At 43.9% G+C, this 20,189-nt stretch overlaps 1 protein-coding gene and 1 non-coding gene across 2 annotated transcripts in view; both read right to left on the minus strand.

Annotated features, from left to right (window-relative positions):
• Window positions 1–20,189, minus strand: part of MICAL3 (microtubule associated monooxygenase, calponin and LIM domain containing 3) — a 263,988-nt gene that overhangs the window by 222,403 nt on the left and 21,396 nt on the right. The gene's annotated exons all lie outside the window — the stretch shown is intronic.
• Window positions 10,690–10,796, minus strand: LOC111825269. Its single transcript, XR_002828444.1, has one exon. It is a non-coding gene; the product is annotated as a U6 spliceosomal RNA (small nuclear RNA).

A 20,189-nucleotide genomic window follows, 5' to 3' on the forward strand; every position in this document is an offset into this window, starting at 1 on the left:
ACAGGGGGCCTGGGCAATCCCTTGGACATGAGATGAAGGGGGACCAGTTTAGAGCTATGGCAACAGGAACAGGAATTTTAAAAGGAAAAGTAATTTAACAAACACTGAGCAGCAATTTTGGCAAGTGTAATTTTAGGTGCCAGGATAACCAATTTCCAAAGACATTTTGAAGAAAGATATAATAAAGCAGATTAGATACAGAGGGTATACAAACCAAATATTGACTTTACTTATTATCTGCATCCTATTCAGGGGTAGGAAGGTTGACAATTACTTCTAATCATTGGTTTAACTTTATTCACAACTTTCCTAGTCACAGAATGTTTAAAGGAAGACTGTTAGGAACACATATGCATGGGATTAAATGACAGCCATCTCTGTTCATTCATGGCAATTATTTTGTTCCCATGTTTTACATAAACACGAGGGAAAGATCTGAAAATTCCTATCTTCCCAAAAAGTAAGGTAAGCAGTTGTTAACACGTGATATGCCCACTTCTCCCTACCATGGCCAAGTGATAGGGAAATGGGCTGGGGCTTGAAGAGTACCTCTGACAGCCCTTGGCACTAAGGAAGACTTTTCACTCATCTGAGACCACTTCCAACAACAAGTACTCTATAATCCTCAAGAGTCCCCACAAACCTGGCAAGTCAGGCTCCAATGAAGACAATCAATGGTCACAAGCACTGAGGGAGCCATCTCCCATCCTAACCCACACCCAAATAAAATGCCACAGACACAATCTCAGACTTTCAAGGTAAGATGCTCCTGACTTCGGGCTAGTAGCCTCTTCACTCATTCAGCCACCAGGTCAGATATACCATACACATGGTACTATTTTAAGGACATGGTTGCCACCCTTATTGCATTTATGATACACTAGAGGCCTGGTGCACGAAATTCAAGCGGGGGGGAGGGGTGGTCCCTCAGCCTAGTCTGCACCCTCTCCAATCTGGGACTGCTGGCTCCCAACCGCTCGCCTTCCTGCCTCCCTGATTGCCCCAAACCGCTTCTGCCTGGCAGCCTGATCACCCCTAACCACTACCCTGCCAGCCGGATCGACGCCTAACTGTTCCCCTGCCGGCCCAATCGCCCCCAACTGCCCTCCCCTGCTGGCCTGTTTGTCCCCAACTGCCCTCCCCTGCCAGCTATCTTGTGGTGGCCATCTTGTGACATGGGCACGGCCATCTTCTGACCACATGGGGGCAGCTACCTGTGACCACATGGGGGCAACTATCTGTGACCACATGGAGGCAGCTATCTTGTACGAGGAGTGACAGTCAATTTGCATACTACCTCTTTAGTATATAGGATGACAAAATCTGAGCCCCTCACAGATTTTTAAATGCAATGGCAATAATAAGCAAGATACTAATAGAGAAACTTCCTTTTAGTCTTCCCCAAAGGCAGATGGAGGTCTGTTTTTTTCTAACCCCAAATTTTAGGGCATTATAAATGGAGTATTCAATGTGGTATTACTACTGGAGTTGGGATTCTGTATTCTAACAAGAAGGCAGAAAGGAGCCAGTCATTACCCAAAAACTTAGTCCCTCCTTCTCAGCTCCAGTGCAAAATCCAAGAGACAAAGCTGGAGGAAGGCCAGCTTGAGGCTACCATTCTTTCACTCTGTGTTCTTCAGGACCTTCCTCCAACAGGCTGTCTTCCATCACATCCTTCTGACTGCATTTTTATCTTGTATGGCTGAGGCCAAATATGCACAGCCTAGTCTTTCGGTCTTTTACAAAGTAACTGCTAACTGAGGATACTCTCCAGATAGGACACACTGCCAATGCCAGAGGCCTCCAAATGATGAGGCTTTACTTCTGTTTGATCATCAGCCCATATGGCTATAATGTGTGTGTTTGGGTTTTGTTCACCATTCCTGCACATGGCACACATACTGCCAACTGTGTGTGTGTGTGTGTGTGTGTGTGTGTGTGTGTGTGTGTGAGAGAGAGAGAGAGAGAGAGAGAGAGAGAGAGAGAGAGAGAGATTAACTCTACAAGACTTTGACCCAATGGGAGATTAAAACCAAACTCATGTACCTCTCATGCACCTTTGCCAGGTGTCACCCACCTCAACACTGTCATAGTCTACACTAGAATCCTACAGACAACAAGGTTCTGTGGGTAGGAAATTTGGTCCACAACTAAACTGTCTCTTTAAAGACCTGCAGCAATTTAAAAGCAGCTGGTAGCTGGTATGAGCCAGTCCTCAGAAAGCAACTCTCACTTCATCTACAAAGGACAAAGTCCAATGATTGAGTTTTGTTTAAAAAACAAAAAGGAATTGCTTCAAACAGATAAATTTAAGACTCAGAGACAACTGTTGGGGAAGAACAGGGGTTGGGGGTTTTTTAGAAGGAGTGGCCACAAGACACTGGCCTTGGCTGCTGAATATAGTTGCACTGTTGAAGCTAATCGTGGTGTTCTAGGCCTGGATTAGGGAAAGAAAACATTCCTAAACAGAAATGCTGTAGCTAAAGGGGCATAGAGCAGACAGAGCTCACAGTGAGGACCTCAGGCCACTCAGTCTCAGGGCAGATCCAGAAGGGCTGACCTTGGCCCATGGCTGACCTTGGCAGGTGGCTCCTGCTTATAGAGGTAAGAAGTCCTCAGACAGACAGAAAACTGTGGCTGAAGGAAATCCAGGCATTCTCCTCTTTTCCCTCCCTCCCCTTTTTACTTAAAAAAGAAGGGAAATATTCCTGTGAGAAAAGTTGTGTTGCAAGATCCAGACAAGTTTCACAGAAGAAAAGGTGGATCTGAAGAGATCCTGAAAAATGGGTAAGATAAATGGGCACAAAGAATTAGAAAGTAAGGAACACGAGAGAATCAGCATGAGCAAAGGAGAAATGCAGTAGCAAAACAAAGTACCAAAGCCTGCCTCTGTAGGAATGTTCAGGTAAAAGGAAGGGTTAGTGACCTTGGCACAAAGTTTAGACCTGCAATACTGAAAGGACACAGCTAAGAGCCAATGTGGAAAGAGCACAGGCTCCAGAGCTCCAAGGATCCAGACGTGAACCTGGGATACAAAACTTACTAGGCCCAAGCCTACATGCCCCCCCACTGTTAAATAGAGATCTAATGCCATTTAACTCAGAGGAATATAATGGTTTTGAAGGGAGGCTCAAAGTAAATAACTATTTTGAAGTGATTAGGACAGTGTCCAACATAGCAGATAACTCAGTGATCACCATGACTAGTCACAGTCCACAAAGTACAGCAGGTCCTCCAATAACGTTGTTTTGTTCAACATCATTTTATTCTAATGCTGTTGAGAAAAAAATTTTTTAGTTCCCGGAAAGAATTAATATCTGTGTGGTTTGCCTATTCCCCCCATGTCTGTGTGGGTGTTCTCCCATACTCCAAAAATATGTATGTTAGGTTAATTGGAGAGTCTACATTGTCCTAATCTGAGTATGTGTATGTGTGTGAGTGCACCATGTGATGGAAGGGTGTTCTGTCTAGTGTGGGTCTTGCTTTGTGCTCTGAGCTGCCAGGAGTGGCTTTGGCCACACGCAACTCTGAACTGGAATAGGTGGGTTGAAAAATAATTCTCTTACTTGTTTTAATTAATAGTTCTTAGATTTATGTATAACTCATATTTATTTCATTTTTTAATATTATGTTTTGAGTCCTTATTTAGAAGTTTGGCAATGTTTTTGTGACCAGTAGGAATGTTTTTGCTGTAGGAACTTAACACTTGTTGATATCAATTATTTGATGGTAAAATTGGTTTTGATAGATGTCATTTCAATTAAAGTTGCAGTTTCCAAGACTCTATTGATGTCGTTAAATGAAGACTTACTGTAGTCTTAAAGGTAAGACTGGTTCCATCCTAGTCCAACATTCCTCAAATAGATTTGACCACAAAATAGTTTTAAATTAAAATTTACAAAAATACTAAAAGAGCTCAAGAGGTAGTAGGGTATACTTAGATTGGCATGGGATGACAAATTAAAAATGCCTAGTGATCCAACCTATAAATTCAATAACATTTTTGATAAATTTGTATTTTATTAATCACAAATCAAAAGGTCTGATGGATGGCCAGGCCAGTATGGCTCAGTGGTTGAGCACTGACCTAAGAACCAGGAGGTTCAATTCCTGGTCAGGAGACATACCCAGGTTGCAGGCTGAATCCCCAGTGGGGTGCATGCAGGAGGCAGCTAATCAATGATTCTCTCTCATCAATGATGATTCCCTTTCTCTCCCTTCCCCCTTCTTCTCTGAAATCAATAATCCTATCTAATAATAGACAAACATGGTAATTAACCGTACCTCTGACACACTTCCCATTGGCTAATCAGGGCTATATGCAAATTAACTGCCAACCAAGATGGCGGCCGGCAGCCAGGCAACTGAAGCGAACAGGAGGCTTGTTTGCTCCAGTGATGGAGGAAGCCAAGGTTGCCCGCCTGCCGCTGCCGGCCTCTAAGGTGCACTCTAAGAAACAATGTTGCAATTATAGAAGCTAAACAAACCCCAGAAACCTGCTTTCAGCCAGCCGGGCCTCAGAGCTGGAGCTGCAACAGTGTTTCAATTATAGAAGCCAAACAAACCCAGATACCTGCTTTCAGCAGCCGAGGCCTCAAGCTGGAGCTGGACCTCAAAGCTGGAGCCGGCTCTCAGCTCCAGTGACAGCCATAGAAGGTAAATAAATTCCAGAATAAAAAAAAAAAAGAAAAAAAGGAGAGGTTGGGAGCTTCAGTCGCCCGCCAGCCTGAAAATGGCCCTCAGCCCCTCACCCAGACTGGCCAGGCACCCCAGTGGGGACCCCCACCCTGAAGGTGGTGTGACCAGCTGCAAACAGCCATCAGCCCCTCATCCAGGCTGGCCAGGCACCCCAGTGGGGACTCCCACCCTGATCCGGGACACCATTCAGGGCAAACCAGCCAGCCCCCACCCGTGCACCAGGCCTCTATCCTATATAGTAAAAGGGTAATAGGCAAACTGACGCTAACAGCAGAAAGACTGGGAATGACTGGTCACTATGACACACACTGACCACCAGGGGGCAGACGCTCAATGCAGGAGCTGCCCTCTGGTGGTCAGGGCGCTCTCACATGGGAGGAGCTCTGTTCAGCCACAAGCCAGGCTGATGGCTGCCAGTACAGCGGTGGTGGTGGGAGCCTCTCCTGCCTCCTCAGCAATGCTAAGGATGTCCGACTGCAGTTTAGGCCTGCTCCCCGCTAGCAAGTGGACATCCCCCGACAGCTGCCAGGCTGCCAGAGGGATGTCTGATTGCCATCTTAGGCCCAATCACCTGGGGAGCAGGCCTAAGCCAGCAGGTGGTCATCCCCTGAGGGGTCCCCGACTGCAAGAGGGCACAGGCCGGGCTGAGGGACCCCCCCCTCCCCCCCGAGTGCACAAATTTTTGTGCACCGGGCCTCTAGTAATAATAATAATAATAATAAAAGACTTCATTAAAAAATCCCCACTGGTTTGGCTGAGTAGATAGAGTATTGGCCTGCAGACTGAAGGGTCCGAGTTTGATTCCAGTCAAGGGCACATGCCTGGATTTTGGCTCGGTCCCCAGTGGGGGGCATGCAAGAGGCAGCCAATCAATGATTCTCTCTCATCATTGATGTTTCTCTCTCTCTCTCCCTCTCCCTTCCTCTCTGAAATTAAAAAAAAAAATTATTATAAATAAAAAACCCACAACTAATAAAATGTCTGATGGCTGAATTAACAGTTGCAGAACATAATCAGTTTTTAAAAGCTTTATAATCCTTCCCCTTACAAAAAAAAATAGTAAAATCCAATCATTTGATTATGAACATGTTTTAATTTTCTCCAGAATCCTTTTAAACAGCCCATAGAACACAGTTTAGGAAGTACTGCCTCAAAATGGGGTGGGATGCTAAAATAGAGGACAAGATAAATAGGAACTAGAAAGACACAATAAATAAAACATTTTTCTACATTTTTGTGAATCCTGCTAAATTATATGGCTTAGACCAGTGATTTTCAACCAGTATGCCGCAAGAATTTTTAAAGCATGTAATAGCTGACTATTTAGTCAAGGGGCACTGATCTCTTTTCCCTTAGAAGAGATTATCAAATAAAAAAAGCGACAACAGCCCTGGCCTGTTTGACTCAATTGGTTGGAGAATCCTCCCATACACCAAAAGGTGGTGGGTTTGATTCCTGGTCAGCATACATGTCCAGGTTGTGGGTTAGTCAGGGCACATATGGGAGGCAACAGATCGGCGTTTCTTTCTCACATTGATGTTTTTTCTCTCTCAATGTCTCTCTCTCTCTCTCAAAAAAAAATCAATTAAAAAATTAAAAGAAAAAATGACAACAACCAATACATTAGCCATCTGGTGTGGATGAATCAAAATTATACCTTTTTTGGTCAGATCAGCAAAAAATATATTTTTGGTGTGCCACAGATTTTTAGTAATTAGTTTATGTGTGCCATGAGAGAAAAAGGGTTGAAAATCGCTGGCTTAGACAGTTAGACTTGATACTTCTTCCTACCATGCCCAATTAAGGACTATTAAAGCACCTACTGTGTGCCAAGAATATTACAGGCATTAGGGAATTGGTCTTCTTAGAAGGAAGGGAACACAGAAAGAGACACAGTAAGGGTTAATTATCAAATTCTGCTTCTGAATTTGTTCTTTCAAAAATGTACACATAATATTACTATTGAAATCTGATACTCTTTAAGAAGTGAAAACTAAAGCTTGAAAGCAATAAAATCTGCTGCTGTACTAAAATGGACACAGCTCTGACTACAGAGGCCTCTTTATCTGACTGCCAAAGGGAGCACTGACCAGTGGAAACTGAGGTGGAGAATGGAGACCCTAAACCTGTGGGCTCCACAGCTGGTTAACTGCTCACTCAGAAATGGACTGAAAGACATATTTAGAACTCGGCATCCACTCCCAACTAGTATTCAGCAGCACTAGTGGGGGCTAATGAAGGAGAACCCCCTTCTGGCCAGACTAAGAAAAGTGGGTATCAAAGGCAACTGAAAATGCCACGCAGGACTGAAGGCAATAGAGGCCAGAGATACCCAGAAGGAGCAAGACTCCCTCAAAGTGCTGCTCAAAGAGACTTCTGCCACCTTCACACTAATGACAGTCGCTTAGAGCAGGGATTTTTAACCAGAGTGTCAAAATAATTTTTAAAACATGCAATACCTGACTTTTTAGTCAGGGGCACGGACCTCTTTTTCCTTTGATTGTCAAATGAAAAAATGACCAAGAGCCAACACAACAATAGCAGTCCAATGTGACAATCAGAATTATACCTATTTTTTTTTGTCAGATTTTGGTGGGCCACAGAATTTTAGTAATTAGTTTGTGTGTCATGAGATGAAAAAAGTTGAAAATCGCTGCCTTAGGGTGTTAGAAAATCACTGGCTTAGAGAGTTGTATTTATCTCCAGTCTGTGCCACTGTGCCAGGAGGGGGTTGGGAGGGATGGTCTGGTTATTTTCTATGTGTTAATCCTGGCAGTCTGAGCAGTGCTGAAGGCAAACCCAGGACAGAGAAGTGGAAAGGAAAATCTGATTAATAATTATACTCTGAGTTTACAGAGCACTTCTTTTTTCCCTGACGAACTTGAAGTGTTTCAGAGACATTTACTTCAGTTTCTCTATTTAAAGATTTCATAGGCAAGTCATAAACAATATCCAGTACATGGGAAAGTTGAGATATCAAAGATTAGGAAAAGCACACATACCCTCTGGGGGAATCAGCAAAGAGATGAAACTAAGAGCTCTGTTTCTCCTATCTCTTGGTAGCATAGGCTGCTTCTAAAAATACTTCTGAGAGTTTCAGGAAAAGTGGGTATCCCAAAGGTTCCAAAATAAGCGTCTAGAATTTCACACAAGAGAATAGTCCTGCCTACCCTCCTCACCGTACAGCACAGATCAAGAGCCTAAGTTGCCTTAAATTATTTCTAAGACAAGCCAAAAAAGGAATAAAGAGGGAAGAAAGATGGGACAAAGAAGGAGAACAAAAGCACATGTATTTTGTCTAGATCAAAGAAATTCCAATTTTCATCTCAAGAGAGGGACACTGGTGGTTCCATAAGGCCTGTCTACTGGAAAAAAAAAACAAAGCAATGTAACTAGAGGATAAATCACTAGTCATTTTATGTTTCTTTCTTGTCCCTGAAAAAAAAAAAAAAGTATATACGTTTCTACAAGAACACTCAATTATTTAGAATTTACGGTGAGTCTACTAGTAAATACCAGACATCATGATGGGTCTAAGTACAGAATCTGAATAAAATGCTGTCTCCTATGTCCCAGAAATGGAAATTCAGATGGGAGTGATAACCATTAGTATAAAAATGTCAATAATTCAAATAGACAAATCAGTCCATACTTCTTTTTTGTTTTATTAATCCTCACTGGAGGATAATCTTTCCATTGATTTTTAGAAAGAATGGGAGAGAGAGATTGAGGGGGAGAAGGAGGGAGAAAGGAAGGGCGGGAAAGACAAAAACATTGATGTGAGAGAAACAATGTGATCAATTGCCTCCCACACGCATCCTGACCTGGACTGGGGATGGAATCTGCAACCCAGCTTTTTGCCCTTGACTGGGAATTGAACCTGCGACCCTTTGGTGCATGAGCCAATACTCTTAATTATTGAACCACACCAGCCAGGACTCAGCAGACACTTCTGTATTGTAAAAAAAGTTTTTGGAGGAAAATAATAGCAGAATATAAGGGGCATCCTTGGCTGAGGAGATCAGAAAAGGCCTTGGTAATGAAGTGATGCCTTGACTGAGGCTGGAAGAATGGCACTAAGTAAAGGAAGGAGTTTTCTCTGGGGGCAGAAGGATTCACACGTACACAGGCTGTCAGGTTTGAGAACAGACTTATAGACTTGGGCCTTTGCAGGGATCAAGGCCAGTGGATTAAGAGTTCACTGGGAGATGAAGAAGAAGCTGGCAGGCAGGCAAGCCCACGCTTTGCAAGGCCAGTCTAAGTATCTTAAGGAATTTAATTTAAGGACCTTGCTTGTCCTATGTCTTTCATAGCTCCCAGCCCACTGCTTTTCTCATAGCAGACACTAAGAAAATACATGTTTATTTCAGCAAATCCAGTGACCATTTAACAAGCAATGCAATGATTTCAAATCTTAGCCCTCAAGATTCTTATAATCTAGTTTTTAGAAAAAAGAAACCAGACCACTCTTCAACCACAAATGACAAATGTTCTTGAAACAAGGAAAATATCCTGAGGCCAAATGAAATGTTCAGGTTATACAGAGTTCATTGGAAGGGGGATAATTTTAGGCTATGGTGGTGAAACAGGTTTCCTAGAGTTGAAGGAACTCCAAGTGGAAACTGAAGTCTGGGGAAATTTGGCTAAGCTGCCTGGAGAGAATGCTGCATATACACAAAGCAGTGTGCACAGAAGTACAGATGTAGAAAGGGCAGCTGAAACATACTGCCATCCATCCCAGAGGCAGCCCCAGGTGGGTTCACCCAGCCTAGGAGACTAGCCTGGAGATATAAGAAAATACCTACAGGCCACCCCCGCGTCTCCCCAGCTGGTCTCCTGCCTGACACTCTGGGGGAGCTGGAGAAGAACAGTGAGACTGCCCTAATAAGAGGTTAGGCAGAAAGATATGGATCTAATTCACTGAGATAAAAAATTAAATGCCAAGGAGGGCAAGAAGAGGCAAATTATGCAACTGAAATTTTATGTGTAAGCCAGGAAATTCAAAGGTCACAGTTCCCAAAGTAACTATAACCTGACCTGTCAGCATATGTAGTCTTTGGCACTGCCAGAACCGAAAGCAACTTACCATGCTCAGTGCTCTCACCGCCAGCACATACCTGCTGCTCTGTAGCACCAGGCAGTCTATGTCTGTGCTCTGCTCAGAGCCCACCTGGGCTGTCCACATAAGGCTGCATTAAGCCTTCAGCCATTCTCTGCAGTCCCTAAGTCTTTTAGGCAGAGCTCTACCCTGAGACTCGATGCCTAATGAACTTCAGGTCTTTTTTCTTTTATTTTTAAATATATTTTATTGATTTTTTTTTTTTTTTTACATAGAGGAAGGGAGAGGGATAGAGAGTTAAAAACATCTATGAGAGAGAAACATCATGAGAGAGAAACATCAATCAGCTGCCTCCTGCACACCCCCTACTGGGGATGTGCCCCCAACCAAGGTACACGCCCTTGACCGGAATCGAACCCGGGACCCTTCAGTCCGCAGGCCTACGCTCTCTCCATTGAGCCAAACCAGTTAGGCAGTGGTTCTCAACCTGTGGGTCGCGACCCCTTTGGGGGTCGAACGACCCTTTCACAGGGGTCGCCTAAATACATCCTGCATATCAGATATTTACATTACGATTCATAACAGTAGCAAAATTAGTTATGAAGCACCTGTATTGTGATAGTGAGGAGGGGACATGAGGCTCTTATCCTCCAGCCTGGGGTGACTGTTAAGGCTGTGGGTATCTATCTGCCTGTGGGTAGAAGAGAGACCAATAGGGCCTGGCTTAAAAAGAGGTGATCATAGGCCTTTTTAAAAGTCAAGTCCCCTGAAATCTTCCTGGATGCTGTTCAATCATCGCAACTGAAAAGACTCACCCCAAAAGGGTTGATGTCCTAGATATCCTACCTCCCTTTGGGCCATGGCTTTATGTGAGTAACTGAAACAACAGGCCCAGGGCAAAGAATAACTTTTGTGTTTTTTTGTTTTTGTTTTTAAATATGGAACGCTTCACAAGTTTGGGTGTCATCCTTTTGCAAGGGCCAGTCTAATCTTCTCTGTATCATTCCAATTTTAGTATATGTGCTGCCAAAGCAAGCACTGACTTTTGTTTTTTAATCCTCACCTGAGGATATGTTTTTATTGATTTTTAGAGACAGGAAGGGGGAGAGAGAGAGAGAGAGAGAGAGAGAGAGAGAGAGAGAGAGAGAGAAACATAGATCGGTTGCTTCCCATAGGCTCCCTGACCATGGATCAAACCCGTAACCTGAGTATGTACCCTGACTGGGAACCGAACCCGAAACCTTTTGGTGTACTGGACCATGCTTCAACCAACAGCCACCCGGCCAGGGTAAAAATGACGTTCTTGTTACTTTGGCTCCCAAGATACACACAGACAAGAGAAAGCCCAGTTCCTGAGAAATGTGTAACTAAGACTAGCTCTACTGAACAGTTAGTTGCCTGACCATGAGCATGGACCTCAGTGGTGCTCATAAAACCACCTTGCATGACTGTTATGAGAATTAAATGATGCCATATATATCCTATCTAATAAAAGACAAAAGGGTAATTAACCGTACCTCCTCTACGCTTCCCATTGGCTAATCAGCAAGATATGCAAATTAACTGCCAACAAAGATGGCGGCCAGCAGCCACCCAGCTGAAGCAAGCAGGAGGCTTGCTTGCTCCAGTGATGGAGGAAGCCAAGGTTCCCCGCCTGCCGCGGCCTGCTCTAAGCTCCGAAAGCAACAAAGTTTCAATTATAGAAGCCAAACAAACCCCAGATACCTGCTTTCAGCCAGCCGCGGCCTCACAGCTGGGAGCGGCAGTGATGGCAACAAAGATTTAATTATAGAAGGTAAATAAATCCCAGAATAAAAAGAGAAAAAGGAGAGGCTGGGAGCTTCAGTCGCCGGCCAGCCTGAAAACAGCCCTCAGCCCCTCACCCAGGCTGGCCAGGCACCCCAGTGGGGACCCCCACCATGAAGGGGGTGTGACCAGCTGCAAACACCCATCAGCCCCTCATCCAGGCTGGCCAGGCACCCAAGCGGGACCCCCACCCTGATCCGGGACACCCTTCAGGGCAAACCAGCCGGTCCCCACCCATGCACCAGGCCTCTATCCTATATAGTAAAAGGGTAATATGCAAAATGACCCTAACAGCAGAAAGACTGAGAATGACTGGTCACTATGACACACACTGACCAACAGGGGGCAGACACTCAATGCAGGAGCTGCCCTCTGGTGGTCAGGGTGCTCTCACATGGGGGAGCTCTGCTCAGCCACAAGCCAGGCTGATGGCTGCCAGCACAGCGGTGGTGGTGGGAGCCTCTCCCGCCTCCTCAGCAGCGCTAAGGATGTCCGACTGCAGTTTAGGCCTGCTCCCCGCTGGCAAGTGGACATCCCCCAAGGGCTGCCGGGCTGCCAGAGGGATGTCTGATTGCCAGCTTAGGCCCGATTCCCCGGGGAGCAGGCCTAAGCCAGCATGTGGTCATCCCCTGAGGGGTCCTAGACTGTGAGAGGGCAAAGGCCGGGCTGAGGGACGCCCCCCCCCCGAGTGCACAAAATTTTGTGCACCGGGCCTCTAGGATATATATATATATATATATATATATATATATATATATATATATATATATGACAAGCGACTGAAACAACAGAATGACCGGAATGACTGGAACGACTGGTCGCTATGACTGCACTGAGGCGGCCAACTGGCCCGATCGGGCCCCGATTGGCCACCCCAAACCTCCAGTGGCCCCTCCCCCAACCAGCCCCGCCCCTGATCAGCCACCCCCACCCCAATCGGGGGCGGGCCGGCCGGCAAATCTCCCACATCCCCTCCCCCCGCCCGCCGGCCTGGCCCGATTGGCCCCCATCGGGGCAGGCCGGCTGGACTCCACCCATGCACGAATTCGTGCACTGGGCCTCTAGTATTTATATATATGTATATACACACACTACAGGGCCTAACACAGGAGATAATGAATGGGAATAGTATTGTTATTTCTTTTCACACATTTATATTTTACTAAAAATACTGCTGCCCAATTTGATCATCTACTTCATCTACAAGAGCTGTGTGGAAATTAATGTTTTGCTTGTTTCAAAGCAACAACAATATAGCTAACATTTAATACATACTTACTATGTAATGAGTACTATTTTGTATGCTATTCTTTGAACTTCACGCAATATCACTTAATCCTCACAATAAGAGCATGAGATAGGTATTATCTACATTTTTATAGATGAAAAACCAGAAATTTAGTATTGTACTCAAGGTCACATAGTTTTAAGTAGCAGACAATAGAACTGAACACAAGCCTACACATCTAACCATATCAGATCCATCTTCAAAGTACAAAAATCTGTCCCCAAATCAAGAATAATGTAGGCAAAGAAGCCAAAGTATCACAGGTTCCAAAAACATCCCAAGAAGGACTGACTTCTTTGGAAGAACTGTCACCCTCAGGTCAACTTGTGACCATAAAACCATATGTAATGGTTCTGCATTCTACAGAAAAGAAAGGCCAGAACAATCCAAGATGCCACCATCACCCAGTAGCATCCACTTGATCCCAGGCAACTCCATCTACAAAGGGAATATGGGCCCTAGTTGGTTTGGTTCAGTGGTAGAGCATCGGCCTGCGGACCGAAGGGTCTTGGGTTTGATTCCGGTCAACGGCACATACCTCAGTTTCAGGCTCCTCCCCGGCCTGGGCACCAGTTGGGGCACGTGCAGAAGGCAACCAATTGATGTGTTTCTCTGACATCAATATTTCGCTCTGTCTTTCCCTCTCTCTTCCACTCTCTAAAAATCAAGGGAAAAATATCCGCGGGTGAGGATTAAAACAAAACAAAACAAAAAGGGAATATGGAGCCATGCTTCATCTCCAAATTACACCTACTAAAAAGTCATCCAAGCATTTTGGTGCCCAATGAGTAATACTTAATGAACAAGCCTGGGACTTTTTAACTGTACTATACCATACTTGATTCATTTAATAGATTCCACGACTTCGTTGCATCTGGAAAGAAAGAACTTCTCATCTTCTCCATTTTTCCTTAGCGAAGTTCCGCTCCTTCTCACATTTTTGTTCCTACGCTCCACCACCCACCTCTGTCCCCCAGCTACATGATTTACATCCACTTGTTCAGATTACATGCAAAGAAAAAACCCCAACACATTTATTTACCCCATCTTAGAAATGACAACACTTGGTAAAGAGTTAAAAGGGTACAAAACAAATAAGGCTCTGAAAGAACACATTTGCAAGTAATCACAAGTATGCCCCCCAAAAGAGAACCCAGCATTACCACCTACCAGTGGGAATGTGATCTTGGACACGCTGTTTCCTGTCCAAGATCACACCTCCTGAGCCTGCTCCCTCCCTCAGTGACCAGGAATGGTACTTACTGTTATAGAGGTGTTTGGTGTGTCACAGATGACTTAAAACAGAACTTTATCGTGTAAGTAAAATGTCCTTGGGGGTTGGGGTGTGTGAAGGGAGCCTAATGTATAGTGACAGAAGATTTGCCTTCAGGTGGTGGGCACACAGTGCAATATACAGATCTTGGAGCAGAGAAATCTACACCTGAAACCTATATGATCCTAATAACCACTATTACCCCCAACAAATTTAATTTTTTAAAATGTCTTACTTCTTAATCTTGTCAAAACAATAGAGGGAGAGGGTGGACTGCTAAGATATTTTGTAGGGATCAGCATAGGAGATAGTTTAAGCTTTTCATTCTGGTAATTTATCTACATAACCCAATGCACTTCTTGTTATTAAATTCCGTGCCGTATACTAGAGTAGATAAAGCTGAAAAATATTAGATAACACAAGGGAGTTGACTGACATTACAATGGGAATTGACAGTGCTCCATTTTCCCGGCATGTGTAAATACAACCTCAGTACATTTGCTGCCAACTATTCTCAGAAGTCTAGCTCCAAATCAAGTCTAGTCCCAAATCAATGTGTTCAGCCAATGGTTGTTTTCACCAGCAATATAAGGAGGAAGTTTAAAAGCTAAAACTAAGTCACCAACATAAGAAGCTCTGAGTATTAAAAGTTATGAGACTGGTTATATACTATTCAACTCTAGAGACTTTCAAAGGGGTGAGGGCATGAGTGTGGGGGGTAATGGGGGGATAAGGACACATATGTAATACCTTAATCAATAAAGAAAAAAAACAAAAATAATAAAAATTCTATAACTAAAAAAATAACAACAACAACAAAGAAATATAACAGAAACACTTGAAAGCTTAGAAATCTGTCATATAAATCTGGGTTTATCAAGAGCTGGGGGAAAATTTGACTCATAAAAATTAAAAGATTTTATGCTTTACAGCATAAAGAACACCATTAAGAAAGTGAAAAGACAACCCACAAAATGGGGTAAAATATTTGAAAATCACATATGTGAAAAGGAACTTATATCCACAATATGCAAAGAACTGTTACAATTCAATAATTAAGTAACCCAAATTTTTAAATGAGCTAGAGATTTGATTATGTTTCTTCAAAGAAGACACACAAATGACCAATAAACATACAAAAAGCTACTCAGCATCATTAACCATTAGGAAAATGTAAATCAAAACCACAATGAGGACTGCTGGTGGCCAAGATGGCAACATAGATAAACACGGTACCCGCCTCCTCTAACAACCATGTCAAAATTACAACTAAACTACAGAAAAACAATCATTCAGAATCTCCTGAAATCAAGCTGAATGGAAGTCCTACAACTACGAAATTAAAGAACCCACATTGAGACTGGTAGGAGGGACAGAGACTTGGCAGGGGCTGGTCCCACACCCACATGTGGGGGATAAAAATTGGGAGGCATACCTTGGCTGTGGAGGTCCCCAATGAGGAGCAAGGGTCCCAGTCCCACACCAAACACCCAAGCTCAGGTTTTCACTCCACCTCTAGCTGTAAAAAACCAGCGGGAATTGAGGCTGAGGAAGGCTGAGGCTGCTGGAGTCCCAGACAGTTTCTCTTAAAGGGCTCGCACATGGACTTACTCAGACTTATACCCTCTGAGCACCAGCACAGGGACAGCAGCTTGAAAGGCACCAGAGACATATGGGAAGAACTAAACTGTTTAGCATCAAGGTGAAGGCTAGAAGAACAGCTTTCTCCCAGACAGAAATGCTGGCAGAAGCCATTGTTCCTTTGATGAGCCCTGCCCCACAGAGCCAGCAGACAGGCACCATATTTGAGACTCCATCAACTTGGCTCACACAGTTTATCCCACCCTGATAATTCCCTGAGGCCCTGCCCCACCCAACTTTTGGGCTCACCCAACCGGTTTCCATTAGCTTTACCATAAGAATGGCCTGTCTTGGCTCATGCTTCAGATTTTCCTAAAATCTCTCAATTAAGCAGCATCTGGTCTCAGCATGCCCAGTACCTCTCACTAAGTGGCCTCAGGTCCAGCACTAGCAGCAGCCTGCCTTGGTTCATAGCTTGACCTCACCTGAGCACCTCTAAGCTAAGCACAAGCAGCCATCTGCAGATTACTTTGTAGCTTCTGCCTGGTGGCCCTGGGCAGAACACAGGTGGTGGTTGACCTTGGCCTACACTTCCTAGGAGGCCCTAGAACTAGTGCACTCAGTGGACAGCTTCAGAGCATGTCGAAGCACCACCACTTCCATAAGCAACATATTCAAGGGCAGACTCAGTGGGTACCAGAGCTCTACTGAAGTAAGTCCTGCTCTGTCCAGTGGGTATCCACACAGCTGATCCTCCAAGGTGGTTAGAGGTTGGTGGTCAGTGGTCACAGCCAGTCCTTACCGCTGGATGGCCTAGGCCAGTGGTCGGCAAACTGCAGCTGGCGAGCCACATGCGGCTCTTTGGCCCCTTGGGTGTGGCTCTTCCACAAAATGCCACGTGCGGCACGCACATACAGTGTGACTGAAACTTCATGGCCCATGTGCAGAAGTCAGTATTTTGTGGAAGAGCCACACTCAAGGGGCCAAAGAGCCGCATGTGGCTCACGAGCCTAAGTTTGCCGACCACTGGCCTAGGTAAATCCCTCCCATTGATGTGCTAACAGCAATCAAGACTCAACTACAACAGGAGGGTATACAGCCCACAAGGGGGGCGGCCACACCTCGAGTGCCCAGCTGGGGTGATCGGGGAGGCTGTGCCACTGGACCCTATAAGACACCTACTACATTAGGTCATGCTACTAAGCCTGGGAGATGTAGCAGCTCTACCTAATATATAGAAACAAACAGAGGGAGACTGCCAAAATGAGGAGAGAAAGAAACATGGCCCATATGCAACAACAGAACAAAACCGCAGAAAAAGAACTAAACAAAATTGAGATAAACAAGCTACTAGATGCAGAGTTCAAAACACTGGTTATAAGGATACTGAAGGAACTTAGTGAGGACCTCAATAGCATAAAAAAGAACCAGTTAGAAATGAAAGTTACACTAACTGCAAAAAATAATAATTTACAGGGAATTAACAGTAGAGTAGATGAAGCTGAGAATCAAACCAGAGATTTGAAATAAGGAAGTAAAAAACACCCAATCAGAACAGCTAAAAGAACCCCTCCTCCCCCAAAAAAAGAGGATAAAAGAGAATAGTATAAGGAGCCTCTGGGACAACTTCAAGCATAACAACATTTGCATCATGAGGGCACCGGAAGGAGAAGTAAGAGAGCATGAAATTGAAAACTTATTTGAAAAGTAATGATAGAAAACTTCCCTAACTTGGTAAAGGAAACAGATTTACAAGTCCAGGAATAGCAGTGCGTCTCAAACAAGAGGAAATCAAAGAGGCCCACACCAAGAGGCCCACATTATAACTAAAATGCCACAGGTTAAAGACAAAAAGAAAATCTTAAAAGCAGCAAGAGAAAAGTAGTTAGTTACCTACATGGGAGCTACCATAAGACTGTCAACTGATTTCTCAACACAAACTTTGCAGCCCAGAAGGGAGTGGCAAGAAATATTCAAAGTGATAAAAAACAAAGATCTACTAGTACAACCAAGATTACTCTACCCTGCAAAGCTCTCATTTAGAATCAAAGGACAAATAAAGAACTTCCCAGACAAGAAAAAGCTAAAGGTGAACTATCACCACCAAACCAGTATTATATGAAACTAGAGACCTGGTGCACGGAATTCGTGCACTTGGGGTGGGCGGGGGGACATCCCTCAGCCCGGCCTGTGTCCTCTCGCAGTCTGGGAACCCTTGGGGGATGTCCGACTGCAGGCTTAGGCCCGCTCCCCAGGGAGTGGGCCTAAGCCGTCAGTCGGACATCTTTAGCGCTGCCACGGAGGTGGGAGAGGCTCCTGCCACTGCCGCTGCGCTCACCAGACATGAGCCTAGCTTCTGGCTGAGCGGTGCTCCCCCTTTGGGAGTGCACTGACCACCGGGGAGCAGCTCCTACGTTGAGTGTCTGCCCCCTGGTGGTCAGTGCATGTCATAGCGACCGGTTGTTCCGCCATTCGGTCGATTTGCATATTAACCTTTTATTATATAGGATGCTAAAGGGTCTAATTTAAGAAGAAGGAAAGAGAATCAAAAATATGAACAATAAAATGGCAATAAATACATATCTATTAACAACTGAATCTACAAGCAAATTCAACAAGCATAACAGAAACAGAGTTACAGATACAGAGAACTTTTTGTTGGCTGCCAGATGGGAGGGGTGTTCGGAGGGGTGGGTGAAAAAGGTGAAGGGATACAAATTGGTTGTTACAGAATAGTCATGGGGATGTAAAGTACAGCATAGGGAATATAGTCAATAATATTCTCACCTGGCCAGCATGACTCAGTGGTTAAGCGTTGACCTATGAACCAGGAGGTCACGGTTCAATTTCTGGTCAGGACACATGCCTGAGTTGTGGGCTCAATTTTCAGTGTGGAGCATGCAGGAGGCAGCCAATCAATGATTCTCTCTCATCATTGATATTTCTTTCTATCTCTATCTCTCCCTCTCCCTCCCTCTCTGAAGTCAATAAAAATAGTTTTTAAAATAATAATAATATTCTAATAACTAGGCGTGGTACTGGATGGGTGCATGATTTAATGGGATAATCACATATTAAGTTATGTAAGGTCTGGTCACTGGGACATACAAAAAACAACATAAAAACACACACACCATGAGATATCACTTCACATCCACTAGGATGGCTATAATAAAAAAGATAGATAATAATAAATGTTGCTGAGGAGGTGGAAAAATTGGAACCCTCACACGTTGCTGGTGGGGATAGAAAATAGTGCAACAACTTTGGAAAACAGTTGGCAGTTCCTTAAAATGTTAAACGTAGAGTTACTATGTGACCAAGCAATTTCACTCCCAGGTATGTACCTGGTATATACACAAGAGAAATGAAAACATATGTCTACACAAAAACTTGCACTTGAATGTTCATATCAACACTATTCAAAATAGCCAAAAGTGGAATGTCTATCAACTGTTGAATGAAAGTGTAGTATATCCATAAAATGAGATATTACTTGGCCATGAGAAAGAAGTTCTCGTGCATGCTACAAAATGAACATCATGCCAAGCAAAAGAAGGCAGTCACAAAATCGCACATATTGTGTGAATTCATTTATATGAAATATCCAGAATAACAAATAGAAAGTAGATTAGTGATTGCCTAGGGCTGGGATAAAGGGGACCACAGAGAAGTAAAAAGTTATTGCTATGGATAAAGGGTTTCTTTTTGGGATAACAAAAATGTTCTAAAACCCAGTGAATCATAAACGTTCAGTGAGTGAACTGTATGATATATGAACAATACAATAAAGCTGTTAAAAAACTGAGAGCAAAATAAATAAATAAATTAAAAAATAAATAAGTAAAATTGAGAGCAGTAACCATGTCTTATGTGTCACTGTATTCTCATAAGTAACACAGGACCTGGCACATAGTAGATACTCAACAAATGTTGGTAAAAGAAAAAGAATAGAAGTGTTGAGCTTTTTTACCGAAGATTTCATTAGAAGAATGCTCCATTGCATTCAGGGACTTCTGCAACAGTCCCAGCCTGGAGGAGACATGAGCCTTTAGCACCTTCTCCAGCCCAGCACATTTCCTAAACATAAGGCTGATATTCTTTGTCTAAAGTCTCTTCTAAACCTATCCTATGATGCTTTTCTGGTGGATAAAAAAACCAACACATAGTTCTGAAAGCATGTAAGGGGCCAGGAGGATCAGGAGAAAAGTATAGATGTAGCCCTCTCTAGGAGTCTGGTTAGAGGAAGAATTAGCATTCATGAAATAATCAGACTCCAGGGCAGTAGATGATGGGGATAAATCAGGAATAAAGACAGTAAGGGGTCTTGTCAAAAGTGGATTACTCTTCTGGGGTCTCCCAAGTAAATTATCTAAGCTAATAAAAGAGAAACATGCAAATTGACTATACCTTCGCTACGCCCCAAGCCACACCCACCAGCCAATCAGAGTGACGATATGCAAATTAACCCAACCAAGATGGCA

This window comes from Myotis lucifugus, unplaced genomic scaffold (genome assembly GCF_000147115.1).
Source record: "Myotis lucifugus unplaced genomic scaffold, Myoluc2.0 scaffold_19, whole genome shotgun sequence".
NCBI classification, from domain to species: domain Eukaryota; kingdom Metazoa; phylum Chordata; class Mammalia; order Chiroptera; family Vespertilionidae; genus Myotis; species Myotis lucifugus.